General features: G+C 43.3%; 1 protein-coding gene across 1 annotated transcript in view; it reads left to right on the top strand.

Moving 5' to 3' along the window:
• Nucleotides 1-16715, top strand: part of LOC139368236 (sodium channel, voltage-gated, type IV, alpha, a) — a 101562-nt gene that overhangs the window by 27892 nt on the left and 56955 nt on the right. Inside the window, exons 2-3 of the mRNA XM_071106905.1 lie at nt 13463-13597; nt 13900-14157. The gene's annotated coding sequence lies outside the window, so the exon portion shown is untranslated. The remainder of the gene's footprint in view (nt 1-13462; nt 13598-13899; nt 14158-16715) is intronic.

The following is a 16715-nucleotide window of genomic DNA, read 5'->3' as shown; positions in this document are numbered from 1 at the left end:
TTCTTGGTCAAAGAAAGTCTCTTATTCTAATTGGTGTCCTTTTAGTAGTGCTTTATTTGCAGCAATTCGACCATCAAGGCCTGAGTCTCTTCTGAACAGTTGATGTTGAGATGTGTCTGTTACTTGAACTCTGTGAAGCATTTATTTGGGCTGCAATCTTAGGTGTAGTTAACTCTAATGAACTTACCTCTGCTGTAGAGTATATCTCTGGGTCTTCCTTTCCTGTGGCGGTCCTCATGAGAGCCAGTTTCATCATAGCGATTGATGAATTTTGTGACTGCACTTGAAGAAACTTTCAAAGTTCTTGAAATGTTCTGTATTCTGTGACCTTTATGTCTTAAAGTAATGATGGACTGCCATTTCTCTTTGCTTATTTGAGCTGTTCTTGCCATAATATGTGACCCGTTTCAGGAAACTAGGCGTATGTCGTGGGTCACTACTTCACAGGAGAACCGTTTGAACGTTAAAAATAATTCTGCCTTCATGAACATGTGAACTTCATGTGCCTTAACAACAAATGTGTATGCCATCTGTAAATACAAATAAAACTATTAAATTATGAGCCTAGTTGGTTTAGCCAAAGAAAAAGGGGGCAATCTTCCCGCTAGCCATGATTGGCTGAGACAATGAGTTGGCTGGACATGCCGAGAGATGAGTTTGGATTGGTCTGCAATATAGCATGCTTCTGTCTATTTGAGCTGGTCATGATGTCTAGGTAATTCTGTCTAAAAAAAGTATGTATTGTGTAATAAAACTGCATACGTGTTGCTCTCCACTTTCTGGAGGACTGAGTTTTGAAATCAGTGGAATTAGAGTATAATAGCTAAGGAGGTGGAGAAAACACTTGTCTCTGGATTACCTCTTCAAACTAAGGAAAACCATGGCATCCGAAAGGAGATGCGTCCAACCATGAGTGGTGTATATGGGTAAGATAGTCTAGCTAGCTACATTTTCAGATATTACACATTTCTAATTTTGACAGAAATAGCCATTTGCTTGGCTACCTATAGCCTAATTTTAGCTAGCTAACATTGAACTCTATACTTCCGGCGCCGACAGAGATGGCCGCCTCGCTTTGCGTTCCTAGGAAACTATGCAGTGTTTTGTATTTTTACGTGTTATTTCTTACATTAGTACCATAGGTCATCTTAGGTTTCATTACATACAGTCGAGAAGAACTACTGAATATAAGATCAGCGTCAACTCACCATCAGTACGACCAAGAATATGTTTTTCGCGACGCGGATCCTGTGTTCTGCCTTTTCACCCAGGACAACGGAATGGATCCCATGCAGCGACCCAAAAAACGACTCCGAAAAAGAGGGAAACGAGGCGGTCTTCTGGTCAGACTCCGGAGACGGGCACATCGTGCACCACTCCCTAGCATTCTTCTCGCCAATGTCCAGTCTCTTGACAACAAGGTTGATGAAATCCGAGCAAGGGTAGCATTCCAGAGGGACATCAGAGACTGTAACGTTCTTTGCTTCACGGAAACATGGCTCACTGGAGAGACGCTATCGGAGGCGGTGCAGCCAGCGTGTTTCTCCACGCATCGCGCCGACAGAAACAAACATCTTTCTGGTAAGAAGAGGGGCGGGGGCGTATGCCTTATGGCTAACGAGACATGGTGTGATGAAAGAAACATACAGGAACTCAAATCCTTCTGTTCACCTGATTTTAGAATTCCTCACAATCAAATGTAGACCGCATTATCTACCAAGAGAATTCTCTTCAAATTATAATCACAGCCGTATATATCCCCCCCAAGCAGACACATCAATGGCTCTGAACAAACTTTATTTGACTCTTTGCAAACTGGAATCCATTTATCCGGAGGCTGCATTCATTGTAGCTGGGGATTTTAACAAGGCTAATCTGAAAACAAGACTCCCTAAATTGTATCAGCATATCGATTGCGCAAACCAGGGTGGAAAAACCTTGCATCATTGTTACTCTAACTTCCGTAACGCATATAAGGCCCTGCCCCGCCCTCCTTTCGGAAAAGCTGACCACGACTCCATTTTGTTGATCCCTGCCTACAGACAGAAACTAAAACAAGAGGCTCCCACGCTGAGGTCTGTCCAACGCTGGTCCGACCAAGCTGACTCCACACTCCAAGACTGCTTCCATCACGTGGACTGGGACATGTTTCGTATTGCGTCAGATAACAATATTGACGAACACGCTGATTCGGTGTGCGAGTTCATTAGAACGTGCGTTGAAGATGTCGTTCCCATAGCAACGATTAACCAGAAACCGTGGATTGATGGCAGCATTCGCGTGAAACTGAAAGCGCGAACCACTGCTTTTAATCAGGGCAAGGTGACTGGTAACATGACCGAATACAAACAGTGCAGCTATTCCCTCCGCAAGGCTATCAAACAAGCTAAGCGTCAGTACAGAGACAAAGTAGAATCTCAATTCAACGGCTCAGACACAAGAAGCATGTGGCAGGGTCTACAGTCAATCACGGACTACAAGAAGAAATCCAGCCCAGTCACGGACCAGGATGTCCTGCTCCCAGGCAGACTAAATAACTTTTTTGCCCGCTTTGAGGACAATACAGTGCCACTGACACGGCCTGCAACAAAAACATGCGGACTCTCCTTCACTGCAGCCGAGGTGAGTAAGACATTTAAACGTGTTAACCCTCGCAAGGCTGCAGGCCCAGACGGCATCCCCAGCCGCGCCCTCAGAGCATGCGCAGACCAGCTGGCCGGTGTGTTTACGGACATATTCAATCAATCCCTATACCAGTCTGCTGTTCCCACATGCTTCAAGAGGGCCACCATTGTTCCTGTTCCCAAGAAAGCTAAGGTAACTGAGCTAAACGACTACCGCCCCGTAGCACTCACTTCCATCATCATGAAGTGCTTTGAGAGACTAGTCAAGGACCTTATCACCTCCACCCTACCCGACACCCTAGACCAGGGGTGTCAAAGTCAAATGGACGGAGGGCCAAATAAAAAAATCAGCTACAAGACGAGGGCCGGACTGTTCGAATGTTCATTGAAAAATTTTTAAATGACGCATATAGTCTAGTGAACCTAATTGAACCTACTGAAAACCTAACAAATATATTACAATATGATCAGATAAATAAAGCAATATTTTCTTATGGCTCTGTCAGTAATCTTTAATTTTCAACAGACACAAAAGACAAATTTCCTTTATATAAATATCCCCATAACATGAACATTAAATGAAAGAAACCGGTATTCAAGGCACCATCAGTAGACTATATTTTCTATTTTAGCAAAAGTGGGCTAAATTTACTTCAAAGAAAAAACAATAATAGCAATTTTCTATCATCCACTCAACTGAAATATTTTTAAAATATAATTGGATTGAAATACAAAAAAATAAAGTGCAAAAATCTATTAATCAAAAACAACACTTTGTTTAAGGAGAAGTAACATGCAGTGAAAACAAATATTAAATTTTAACTTTTAAACTTGAACTGAGTAAAAACTCTAAATATGTGATTGCACAGTAATGTTCACTTGTTTGAGGTTGAGGGTGATACTTGGTGGTGTCCCATCTTTTCCACAAGTTCATCAATGTTCGGGGTAAGGCTCTGAGCTGAAGAAATCCTCAGAATTGAGTGGAGGTGTTCAGCAGTAAGTCGACTTCTGTGTGATGTTTTGTTCAGGTTCATCAAAGAAAACAGTTGTTCACACAGGTATGTGCTGCCAAACATAGACAACGTTTGAGCAGCCTGGATGCGCAGCTGGGGCATTGTGCCGGGGAGGAAACGGGCGAACTCCGCAGCACCCACTGCCGCATATTTTGCCCTCAGTGCATCATTGCATTGGAGGTCAATCAACTCCATTTGGAGGTTTGGTGGTGAGCTTTCCACGTCAACAGCAAATGGGTTACCGAGCAGTTCCAACCTGCTTTTTTGTGCTTCAAAGTCAGCAAATCGGCGTCGAAAGTCAGCGGCAAGCATACCTATTTTATCAGCCAACTGTGTGCTCGGGAACGCACTGGTAGAGAGCTTCTCTTTCATGGTCTGGCAGCTGGGAAAGTGGCTCAAATTTTCTTTCCGCATCTGCGTCTCCCACAGAGTCAGTTTGGTTTTAAATGCCTTCACTGTACTGTACATATCAGAGATGACACGATCCCGACCCTGCAGCTGCAAGTTTATTGCATTCAGATGACTCGTAATGTCACACAGAAAAGCCATTTCACACAGAAACATTTCGTCTCGGAGTTGTGTTGTGTCTTTACCTTTGCTGTCCAAGAACAGACAAATCTCCTCACGAAGCTCGAAACATCTTTGAAGCACCTTTCCCTGGCTTAGCCATCGCACCTCTGTGTGATAAGGCAAATCACCATGCTCCGTTTCTAACTCCGTCAGAAATGCCTTGAACTGGCGGTGATTCAAACCTTTGGCTCTGATAAAGTTAACTGTGCGCGTGATGATGCTCATTACATGCTCCATTTTCAAGGCTTTACCGCACAACGCTTCCTGGTGTATGATACAATGATAAGCTGTCAGCTCACCTGTCGCGTTTTCCTCTTGCATCTTTTCCCGTATCTTCGCCACCAGTCCGCTCCTGTGTCCACACATCGCAGGTGCTCCGTCGGTTGTCAAACCCACGAGTTTTTCCCAAGGCAGCTCCATCTCATTTACACATCTTGACACCTCTTCATACAAATCATGCCCCGTAGTTGTGCCATGCATAGGACGTAAAGCCAAAAACTCCTCTGTCACGCTTAGGTTGGAGTCCACTCCGCGGATGAAAATTGACAACTGGGCAATGTCAGAAATGTCGGTGCTCTCATCCACAGCCAAGGAATATGCAATAAAATCTTTTCCCTTTTTCACAAGCTGCTCTTTTAGATTGATGGACAACTGGTCTACTCTCTCGGCAATGGTGTTTCTGCTCAGACTCACATTTAAAAAGAGTTGCCTTTTTTCTGGGCAAACTTCGTCACAAACTTTAATCATGCAGTTTTTGATGAAATCCCCCTCCGTAAATGGCCGGGCTGATTTAGCGATCTCTTCTGCCAAAATAAAACTGGCCTTGACAGCAGCCTGGCCTTGTGATTTGGCTTTTTTGAACAGAGCCTGTCGAGATTTGAGGCCTCGTTTTAATTCCTCTGCCTTTTGTAGCCTTTGTTCCATGTCCATATTCTTGTTTTTGTCCGCGTGTTTCGTTTCATAATGTCGTCTCAGATTATACTCTTTCAGTACCGCCACACTTTCTCCACACAGAAGACACACAGGTTTTCCAGCTACCTTCGTGAACATATACTCCGACTCCCACCTTGTTTGAAACCCCCGGTTCTCAGTATCCACCTTCCGTTTTGCCATTTTTGATGGGTATCTGAAAGTTAATTTTACTGTGATGCTGACGACTGCTGTGCCAATAAATATTGAAATGAAGCAGCCTACTGCTCGGTGCGTCACCTTTGCATTGTGGGAAATGTAGTATTGGTGCGTGTAAAAGATCTGCGGGCTGCCGGCTTGCTGCGGGCCGGTTCTAATAATAAATCAAGATCATCCCAGGGGCCGTAAAAAACCTTCTTGCGGGCCGGATGTGGCCCGCGGGCCTTGACTCTGACATATGTGCCCTAGACCCACTCCAATTTGCTTACCGCCCAAATAGGTCCACAGACGATGCAATCTCAACCACACTGCACACTGCCTTAACCCATCTGGACAAGAGGAATACCTATGTGAGAATGCTGTTCATCGACTACAGCTCGGCATTCAACACCATAGTACCCTCCAAGCTCGTCATCAAGCTCGAGACCCTGGGTCTCGACCCCGCCCTGTGCAACTGGGTACTGGACTTCCTGACGGGCCACCCCCAGGTGGTGAGGGTAGGCAACAACATCTCCACCCCGCTGATCCTCAACACTGGGGCCCCACAAGGGTGCGTTCTGAGCCCTCTCCTGTACTCCCTGTTCACCCACGACTGCGTGGCCACGCACGCCTCCAACTCAATCATCAAGTTTGCGGACGACACAACAGTGGTAGGCTTGATTACCAACAACGACGAGACGGCCTACAGGGAGGAGGTGAGGGCCCTCTGAGTGTGGTGTCAGGAAAATAACCTCACACTCAACGTCAACAAAACTAAGGAGATGATTGTGGACTTCAGGAAACAGCAGAGGGAACACCCCCCTATCCACATCGATGGAACAGTAGTGGAGAGGGTAGCAAGTTTTAAGTTCCTCGGCATACACATCACAGACAAACTGAATTGGTCCACTCACACAGACAGCATCGTGAAGAAGGCGCAGCAGCGCCTCTTCAACCTCAGGAGGCTGAAGAAATTCGGTTTGTCACCAAAAGCACTCACAAACTTCTACAGATGCACAATCGAGAGCATCCTGGCGGGCTGTATCACCGCCTGGTACGGCAACTGCTCCGCCCACAACCGTAAGGCTCTCCAGAGGGTAGTGAGGTCTGCACAACGCATCACCGGGGGCAAACTACCTGCCCTCCAGGACACCTACACCACCCAAGATCATCAAGGACATCAACCACCCGGAGCCACTGCCTGTTCACCCCACTATCATCCAGAAGGCGAGGTCAGTACAGGTGCATCAAAGCTGGGACCGAGAGACTGAAAAACAGCTTCTATCTCAAGGCCATCAGACTGTTAAACAGCCACCACTAACATTGAGTGGCTGCTGCCAACACACTGACACTGACACTGACTCAACTCCAGCCACTTTAATAATGGGAATTGATGGGAAATGATGTAAATATATCACTAGCCACTTTAAACAATGCTACCTTATATAATGTTACTTACCCTACATTATTCATCTCATATGCATACGTATATACTGTACTCTATATCATCGACTGCATCCTTATGTAATACATGTATCACTAGCCACTTTAACTATGCCACTTTGTTTACATACTCACCTCATGTATATACTGTACTCGATACCATCTACTGTATCCTGCCTATGCTGCTCTGTACCATCACTCATTCATATATCCTTATGCACATATTCTTTATCCCCTTACACTGTGTATAAGACAGTAGTTTTGGAATTGTTAGTTAGATTACTTGTTGGTTATTACTGCATTGTCGGAACTAGAAGAACAAGCATTTCGCTACACTCGCATTAACATCTGCTAACCATGTGTATGTGACAAATACAATTTGATTTGATTTGAACCTGGTTGGTTAGCTACCTGCAGATTCATGAAGGGTAGTAACGTCATGAGTTGTGATTATGGTTCATTGTTTACCTAGCTAGCTAACTAATGTTAGCTGGCTGGCTCGCTAGCTAACGTTACATGTATGATCTTATTATTTGTATCTTAGAGCTATGTGCCTGGCTAGCTAGAGCCTAATGTTAGCTAGCTAACTTTGAACTTGGTTGGTTAGCTACCTGCAGATTCAGGCAGGGTAGTATCGTCATGAGTTGTGATTATGGTTAATTGTTTACCTAGCTAGCTAGCTAGCTACATGTCTTAACAAAAGACTCCACTATGCAAGTAACCATTTCGGGGGAAGTAACCATTGCGTTCATAAATTCAGTCTGGCCATCTATTCCGATTTCAGAGCACTCTCGTCTGAGTGTGCCAGAGACCGCAGAAAAACTGATGAGTTTACGAATGCTCAACACCCGTTGAATATGGCTGGTGTCAGTAAACTCATCGGCCAGAGCGTTCGGTGTGTGCTCAATGCGAAACGCTCTGAATTTACGAAAGGACAATCTGAGTCACCACCACTCTGGATAACATGAAAGCCTAACTAGCTCTGCTATGGTGAGTAATGTTCAGTGTGTTGTTCTCTCTCACTTAGATGACTGAAAGTAGCTAGCAAGTTAGCTTGACTGCTGTTGTTAGTACATTTGGATCAAGCCTTAAAGAGATGGGTGTGGCTAAAGCTTAAGAGGGTGTGAATGATACTGAATGGGTGTAAAAAAAGAAGGGCTCAAAAGTGAGTTTGTAAGTTTATCAACTCAACTGTAGTGTATGATATACAATTTTGTAGCTCTGAGTCTCTACTTTTATCCAATGTAAAAAACACAATTTCAAACTTTGAGCCGGTCGGTCACATATGGACTTGGTCTTTTACCAAATAGGGCTATCTTCTGTATACCGACCCTACCTTGTCACAACACAAGTGATTGGCTCAAACGCATTAAGGAGGAAATAAATTCCACAAATTAACTTAAGGCACACCTGTGAATTGAAATGCATTCCAGGTGACTACCTCTGGTTGAGCCAATTTGAAGCTGGTTGAGAGAATGCCAAGAGTGTGCAAAGCTGTCATTTAGGCAAAGGGTGCCAACTTTGAAGAATCTCAAATATAAAATATATTTTAATTTGTTTGACACTTTTTGGGTTAGTGCATGATTCCATATGTGTTATTTCATAGTTTGTCTTCACTATTCTACAATGTAGAAAATAGTAAAAATAAAGAAAAACCCTTGAATGAGCAGGTGTGTCCAAACCTTTGACTGGTACTGTATATACAGTGCCTTGCGAAAGTATTCGGCCCCCTTGAACTTTGCGACCTTTTGCCACATTTCAGGCTTCAAACATAAAGATATAAAACTGTATTTTTTTGTGAAGAATCAACAACAAGTGGGACACAATCATGAAGTGGAACGACATTTATTGGATATTTCAAACTTTTTTAACAAATCAAAAACTGAAAAATTGGGCGTGCAAAATTATTCAGCCCCTTTACTTTCAGTGCAGCAAACTCTCTCCAGAAGTTCAGTGAGGATCTCTGAATGATCCAATGTTGACCTAAATGACTAATGATGATAAATACAATCCACCGGTCCGAGATACTGTTGTGAAGAAGTTTAAAGCCGGATTTGGATACAAAAAGATTTCCCAAGCTTTAAACATCCCAAGGAGCACTGTGCAAGCGATAATATTGAAATGGAAGGAGTATCAGACCACTGCAAATCTACCAAGACCTGGCCGTCCCTCTAAATTTTCAGCTCATACAAGGAGAAGACTGATCAGAGATGCAGCCAAGAGGCCCATGATCACTCTGGATGAACTGCAGAGATCTACAGCTGAGGTGGGAGACTCTGTCCATAGGACAACAATCAGTCGTATATTGCACAAATCTGGCCTTTATGGAAGAGTGGCAAGAAGAAAGCCATTTCTTAAAGATATCCATAAAAAGTGTCGTTTAAAGTTTGCCACAAGCCACGTGGGAGACACACCAAACATGTGCTCTGGTCAGATGAAACCAAAATTGAACTTTTTGGCAACAATACAAAACGTTATGTTTGGCGTAAAAGCAACACAGCTCATCACCCTGAACACTGTCAAACATGCAGAACTAGGATTCTGTATTTTTTTGTGAAGAATCAACAACAAGTGGGACACAATCATGAAGTGGAACGACATTTATTGGATATTTCAAACTTTTTTAACATATCAAAAACTGAAATTGGGCGTGCAAAATTGTTCAGCCCCCTTAAGTTAATACTTTGTAGCGCCACCTTTTGCTGCGATTACAGCTGTAAGTTGCTTGGGGTATGTCTCTATCAGTTTTGCACATCGAGAGACTGAAATTTTTTCCCATTCCTCCTTGCAAAACAGCTCCAGCTCAGTGAGGTTGGATGGAGAGCATTTGTGAACAGCAGTTTTCAGTTCTTTCCACAGATTCTCGATTGGATTCAGGTCTGGACTTTGACTTGGCCATTCTAACACCTGGATATGTTTATTTTTGAACCATTCCATTGTAGATTTTGCTTTATGTTTTGCATCATTGTCTTGTTGGAAGACAAATCTCCGTCCCAGTCTCAGGTCTTTTGCAGACTCCATCAGGTTTTCTTCCAGAATGGTCCTGTATTTGGCTCCATCCATCTTCCCATCAATTTTAACCATCTTCCATGTCCCTGCTGAAGAAAAGCAGGCCCAAACCATGATGCTGCCACCACCATGTTTGACAGTGGGGATGGTGTGTTCAGGGTGATGAGCTGTGTTGCTTTTACGCCAAACATAACGTTTTGCATTGTTGCCAAAAAGTTCAATTTTGGTTTCATCTGACCAGAGCACCTTCTTCCACATGTTTGGTGTGTCTCCCACGTGGCTTGTGGCAAACTTCTTGGCTGCATCTCTGATCAGTCTTCTCCTTGTATGAGCTGAAAGTTTAGAGGGACGGCCAGGTCTTGGTAGATTTGCAGTGGTCTGATACTCCTTCCATTTCAATATTATCGCTTGCACAGTGCTCCTTGGGATGTTTAAAGCTTGGGAAATCTTTTTGTATCCAAATCCGGCTTTAAACTTCTTCACAACAGTATCTCGGACCGGTGGATTGTATTTATCATCATTAGTCATTTAGGTCAACATTGTATCATTCAGAGATCCTCACTGAACTTCTGGAGAGAGTTTGCTGCACTGAAAGTAAAGGGGCTGAATAATTTTGCACGCCCAATTTTTCAGTTTTTGATTTGTTAAAAAAGTTAGAAATATCCAATAAATGTCGTTCCACTTCATGATTGTGTCCCACTTGTTGTTGATTCTTCACAAAAAAATACAGTTTTATATCTTTATGTTTGAAGCCTGAAATGTGGCAAAAGGTCGCAAAGTTCAAGGGGGGCGAATACTTTCGCAAGGCACTGTATATTAGCAACTGGGACTGAGGAGCAGGCCGTTTACTCTGGGCACCTTTCATCCAAGCTACTCAATACTGCCCCTGCAGCCATAAGTTGTTAATGTGAGTTTACACTCTAGCCAGACACCTCGGTATTTGTAGTTGCCCACATATTCTAAGTCAGAACCGTCCAGAGTATTGATGCTAGATGGGTGGGCAGGTGAGGGCAGCAATCGGTTGAAGAGCATGCATTTAGTTCTACTTGCATTTAAGAGCAGTTGGAGGCCATGGAAGGAGAGTTGCATGGCATTGAAGCTTGTCTGGAGGTTAGTTAATAGTGTCCAAAGAAGGGCCATAAGTATACAGAATGGTGTCGTCTGCGTAGAGGTGGATCAGAGAATCACCAGCAGTAAGAGCGACATCATTGATGTATACAGAGAAAAGAGTCGGTCCGAGAATTGAACCCTGTGGCACCCCCATAGAGACTGCCAAATGTCCGGACAACAGGCCCTCTGATTTGACCCACTGAACTCTGTCTGAGAAGTAGTTGGTGAACCAGGCGAGGCAGTCATTTGAGAAACCAAGGCTGTTGAGTCTGCCGATAAGAATTTGGTGATTGACAAAGTCGAAAGCCTTGGCCAGGTCGATGAATACAGCTGCACAGTATTGTCTTTTATCGATGGCAGTTATGATATCGTTTAGGACCTTGAGCGTGGCTGAGGTGCACCCATGACCAGCTCGGAAACCAGATTGCATAGCGGAGAAGGTACGGTGGGATTCGAAAGACCGTGGCAGCTTTCCAATCTTTGGGGATCTCAGACGATACGAAAGAGAGGTTGAACAGGCAAGTAATGGGGGTTTCAACAATTGTGGTGGATATTTTTTAGAAAGAGAGAGTCCAGATTGTCTAGCCCAGCTGATTTGTAGGGGTCCAGATTTTGCAGCTCTTTCAGAACATCAGCTATCTGGATTTGGGTGAAGGAGAAATGTGGGAGGCTTGGGCAATTTGCTGTGGGGGGTGCAGAGCTGTTGACAAGGGTAGGGGTAGCCAGGTGGAAAGCATGGCCAGCTATGGAAAAATGCATATTGAAATTCTAATTTATCATGGATTTATCGGTGGTGACAGTGTTTCCTAGCCTCAGTGCAGTGGGCAGCTGGGAGGAGGTGCTCTTATTCTCCATGGACTTTAGTGTCCCAGAACTTTTCGAAGTTTGTGCTACAAGATCCAAATTTCTGTTTGAAAAAGCTAGCCTTTGCTTTCCTAGCTGCCTGTGTATATTGTGTATATTAAGATATCGACTGTGGTTCATATGCTATCCCAAAACAGCATAGTGGGCTAATCGCAAACATGTCCTAATACACTTTTTTTGCAGACAAGATTAGCAAATGTAGGCATGAAATGGAAACAACAAACACTGAGCCTTCATACCCATGCACAACAGACCAAATAATTAAAGTGCAACTTAATATTGGAAAGGTGTTCCTAATATTTGGTATATTCAGTGTATATACTGTATATTGATGGGGGGGGGGAAGTAACACCTGACTGAATAGTTTTCGGTTGGTTGAATTAGTTTAAATCCATATCATCTAATATCATTTTTTTAACGTTCAGAGACGGTTGAGAAACAAATGAACATATTACTGGTCCTATCAGGAGCTTAAAGGTCAACTGCCCCTTCTGTGGTTTTAAATGACTTTATGTACCATCGATATGCGGCAGAACCCTCGACCTTCAGGCCGAAGTCCAGCGCGTTATCGACTGTGCCCCAAAAGCTGTGCCCCTCCGCGCTTATAAACCCAGGGTCGTTACAATATTATAGTGTGCAAATAGGATAATTATGGTCATAAAGTCAGTCTCGTCCAAAACATAGTTTTGTAATTGAATTCCTCATGATTTACTGGATGGTTGGGTATGGATTATGATCATGCCCACTTTTGACAATTATGCCAAATTGCAGAGAAAACTAATTGTAGTCCGCATCCAGCTGCCATGTGGACATGTGTTGTCAAGGCTGCATATGGGTGGAACGCACATTTCGCTCTGCAATTATGAGTGAAAATGGGCTTCCATAAAGTTGGTGCAAACTTCCAATACATTTCAACAATATTGCCAGGAGTGGATTACATTCGACACGGTCACTTCTGCTGCCTGTCTACCGTCAAACCACTGCACTGGTGTTGGTGAGTACGTTAGCTAAATTAGATAATTGGTGCTAGTTAGCTAGTAGCTACTTTTGGTTATTCAACATTATTTGATGATGCTAGCGAACCAGGCTAGCTAAAATGCCACAGATGAAAGGGGAATGGTACTGTAGCTAGCTAAATACAAGAAGCTAATGCGATGTAGCATGTCAGAGGAAAATTGTGCATAGCTCACATTAGCTAGCTACCTTGCTAACAACAGCTAACTGTAGCCCATTGACATGTAGGGTCAATACAGGGCAGGCACTTGGATACTAGCTTGCTAGCTAATCATAGGATGTAGCCAGCTTACTTTCGATAATGTTTCAAATCTAGCTAACACTAGCCAAGTCATTTCAACTCAGACAGATATAAGTACCCCGGATTTGCAAGTTAGGTAGCTAACTAGCTAGCATTCGGGGGCTTCGTCTGCTTAACCAAAATCAACAGGCTTGTTCTCTTAAAAATTTGTATTTTCTTTGGCAAAAATAAATGAATTATGTTACTTGTCTACTACAAATATGGCTCTGTCAGCGAATACAAAACGTATCAGCAAGCATTCAGCATCGTACACAGCTGGTTGCATAGTAACACTGTCAGATTCACCTGCCTGAATCTGTTCTGTAGTTGCAGTCCTTCTATTAGCATATAAATTACTTCCAAACGATAACTTTTTTTATTCTCTCACTATATGTTTATTGAGTGATGATATTTGATTTCATCCACAGGCTACGTACAAGACCTGGTTGATTTGTAGTTCAGCAATGTTGTTGGAACCCCCTCTGCCATATCAGGAGCTGTTACAGAAGGCTGAGGCCCATACACCATTCCTGCTTGAGAGTAATGGAGGACACTTGAATCAGGTTCGTCACATTTGATCTGGTCAATGGTCAAAATACTATCAGTCCTGGAATTCACCTAACCACCATTGATAATGTAATCAGTGCTCTGTGTATATGTGTGTCTTGTACTGTACGTTGTAAGAAAGCTGCCCCCTTCCAATGGACTATTGGGCCCAGAGTGAGTAATGCCAACAAGTCAGTGACATGCTGGCACGTGTCCCTTGTGAATCAGGATCTCTGATTGGCTATTTCAACTGTGTATTTACTGTTGGCTTCCATGACTGTATGGTGACAGTATTTCTCTCCCTCCCTCTGTGATATAGGAGCTGGGTCGGATATAGGAGCCGTAGTCGGGCTTCTGCATGACCAGTATCTGTGATGAGAGGGACCTGGAGCTGATCTACGCTGCCATGCCAATCAGGCGTTGGCAAACGCCTCAAAAGGGACAAACAAACAGTGATTACTAATAAAACAGTACATCATATCACCCTTTCAATGTGTCACTCATCAACTCTTCCTTGGTTTTCTACAGATGGGAAGAAGAGTTGCTTTTCAGATGGAGTCCTCTGACTGAAAGACAGGTTAATACTGATGTCAGAATTGGGAGAGACCTTGCAACTCAGCATAACATTTTTACAAGACATCTATTACTTTTTGTCTTTTGTTATTAGATAATCTATTGGTACTAGCAGAACACTGCTTCTACAGTATTACGTAAAGTAAGGTTTATTCTACATGGAATTGTTACACTTGAATGTTATCAAAATACTTTGTTTAGAATATCTACAAAAGTTCAGCAATTGAACTCTTCTCATATTACTCTGTAGGCTACTGCCTGATGAATTGTCAGTTACCTACTGAGTAGTATGAGTGCGCCATCCTCCTGCATCTCACATCTGCCTGTACTGTAGTTATTGAACTGCTGGACCCATTGGTTGAGGCAAAATCTGTCATATCCAGGTTGGAGTATCATGCACTCCACCCCTCCTGCCACCTGACTTTACCTATCCATAACCTGTAATACATTACATAGATGGAAGGGACTTCATCACCCAGAGAGCTGTGCATGTCAGTGTGTGGTTAGATGGCCAAATCCTTAGATATGGCTAAATAGAATGCTGTTCTGGTTAGACAGCTGAAATTGTACTCTACACACAACTTTTTTTATTTGCTAGGTAAGTGTAGGCATACTATCTTTATATGCACATCAATATGATATTTACAGCATAACATGTTTTGTCTTTGTAACATGAACACCCATCGGTTTTTGTTGATTAATGCATGTACAGTACACTCAAGCTGGGCAATGTTTGTGCAATATTCACATGTAGCCTACACCTGTTGTAGGGATATTAGTAGTTCTGGGATTTGTCCCCTGGGAAAGATCTAACAGCGGACATAAGGAGAGACGAGACATCTAGTCAGTTAGAATATTGTGTTGTAGGACAGCTGAGCTGACTCAAGAACGGGCCTTCAACACGCTGTTAATATAGTTTCCATGGTAACATGTATTACATGACGTGATGAAACTGCTTTGCAAGCTACTTTCGTAGCAAGGTGTTATAGAAGGATTGTCTCATGAAACACATTCCAGACACTGGCTCTTGCTATCTTGCCATAACTGATTTGACAGAGAAATATCAGCTAGATAGGATGGCCAGCTGCAGCTATCACCAAATCTATGCTAGCTAGCTGCTGTCAGCTTGGCTAAACACAGGTTCAGCGCTGACTCTTGAGATGGCGAGTCAATCAGGAGGGGAGAAGTCCTCAACTTCAAAACGTTCTCTCCATAGCAACGCTATCTTAGCTAACCTTTCTCTACCCACTACTGCCCTTGTTTTTTTTGTGCTTGAATGGCAAAGAAACAAGCACGTCAAACCACACCCCTAGACAACTCTCATTTGCCCTCAGCCATGGCCGCTTGCATTTCCTAATGACCATTGATGGAACACAAGGCCAAATCAGGAAGTGCAGTAGCTCTTTAACCTTAGCTTCTCCAGAGAAAAGCAGACTGGCCGCTGAACACGATGTTGTGCTAGCATGTAAGCAATGCCAATTGGCCTGGATACTGGCCGCCTGCTAAGTTAATAAGTAATATGAGGGGGTGGGGGTTACATTGAGACTGGATCTAGATCAAGGCAATGAAGCCTGGGATCGTTACCAACTCGCAGACACACACACTCTTAGAAAAAAGGTGCTATATAGAGCCTAAAAGGGTTCTTTGGCTGTCCGCACAGGAGAACCCTTTGAAGAACCCTTTTTGGTTCCAGGTAGAACTTTTCTGGGTTCCATGTAAAATCCTTACCACAGAGGGTTCTACATGGAACCCAAAAGACTTCTACCTGGAACCAAAAAAGGTTATCCTATGGGGACAGCCAAAGAACCCTTTTGGAACCCATGTTTCTTAGAGTGTACCACATACTGTACATACAATCAGTGCTTAACTTGGGCAGGAGCTGAGTACCAGCACCTCACATTTTTTACTGCTTAAATTCCTTCACCTCTTATAGAATATTAGCTCAAAAGTATTGTGGAGTTCCTGCACCTAAATAGAATATTCTTTCCCACACGGGCTCACGCTTATACACACATACCTCCCTGCACATATACACACAATCATGATACTTACAAGTGTGTAAGTATGTAACTAATCTTTGTATTTGGTTTCTCAACTACAAAGAGTATCGACGCCAATGGTAAAGGACTTGGCAACCATGGATCCCAAGCAATGATTAGGAAACATTTCAGATTTGATGTTCTGGTTGTGTGCTGTTAATGAAAGGTATACTGAAAAGAATTGCTACTGTGAGAGTATGCATAAGATATATGTCCAGACTGTGGGACATCTATATAAGTACAGCAATGGCCTCAGTGTCATGTTTTAAGGTACCAAAGAGAAGTTAATGTGTTGAATAAAACAGTGTAACAGAGGTGGTTCAGTGAAACATGCTCATGTGATCAGTACACCATTTTTATGGGGACTGGATCTAGATCAAGGCATTCAAGCCTGGGATCGTTACCAAGTCGCAGACAAATATACCACATATGCTAAGTGCTTGATTTGGGCAGGAGCTCACCGGAGCTGAGTACCGGCACCTCACATTTTTTTTTACTGCTTGAGTTCCTGCACCTCTTATAG

The sequence above is a fragment of the Oncorhynchus clarkii genome, chromosome 16 (assembly GCF_045791955.1).
Source record: "Oncorhynchus clarkii lewisi isolate Uvic-CL-2024 chromosome 16, UVic_Ocla_1.0, whole genome shotgun sequence".
Classification (NCBI taxonomy): Eukaryota; Metazoa; Chordata; class Actinopteri; order Salmoniformes; family Salmonidae; genus Oncorhynchus; species Oncorhynchus clarkii.
Note: the sequence above shows the minus strand (reverse complement) of the source record. Positions and strands in the feature narration are given on the sequence as shown.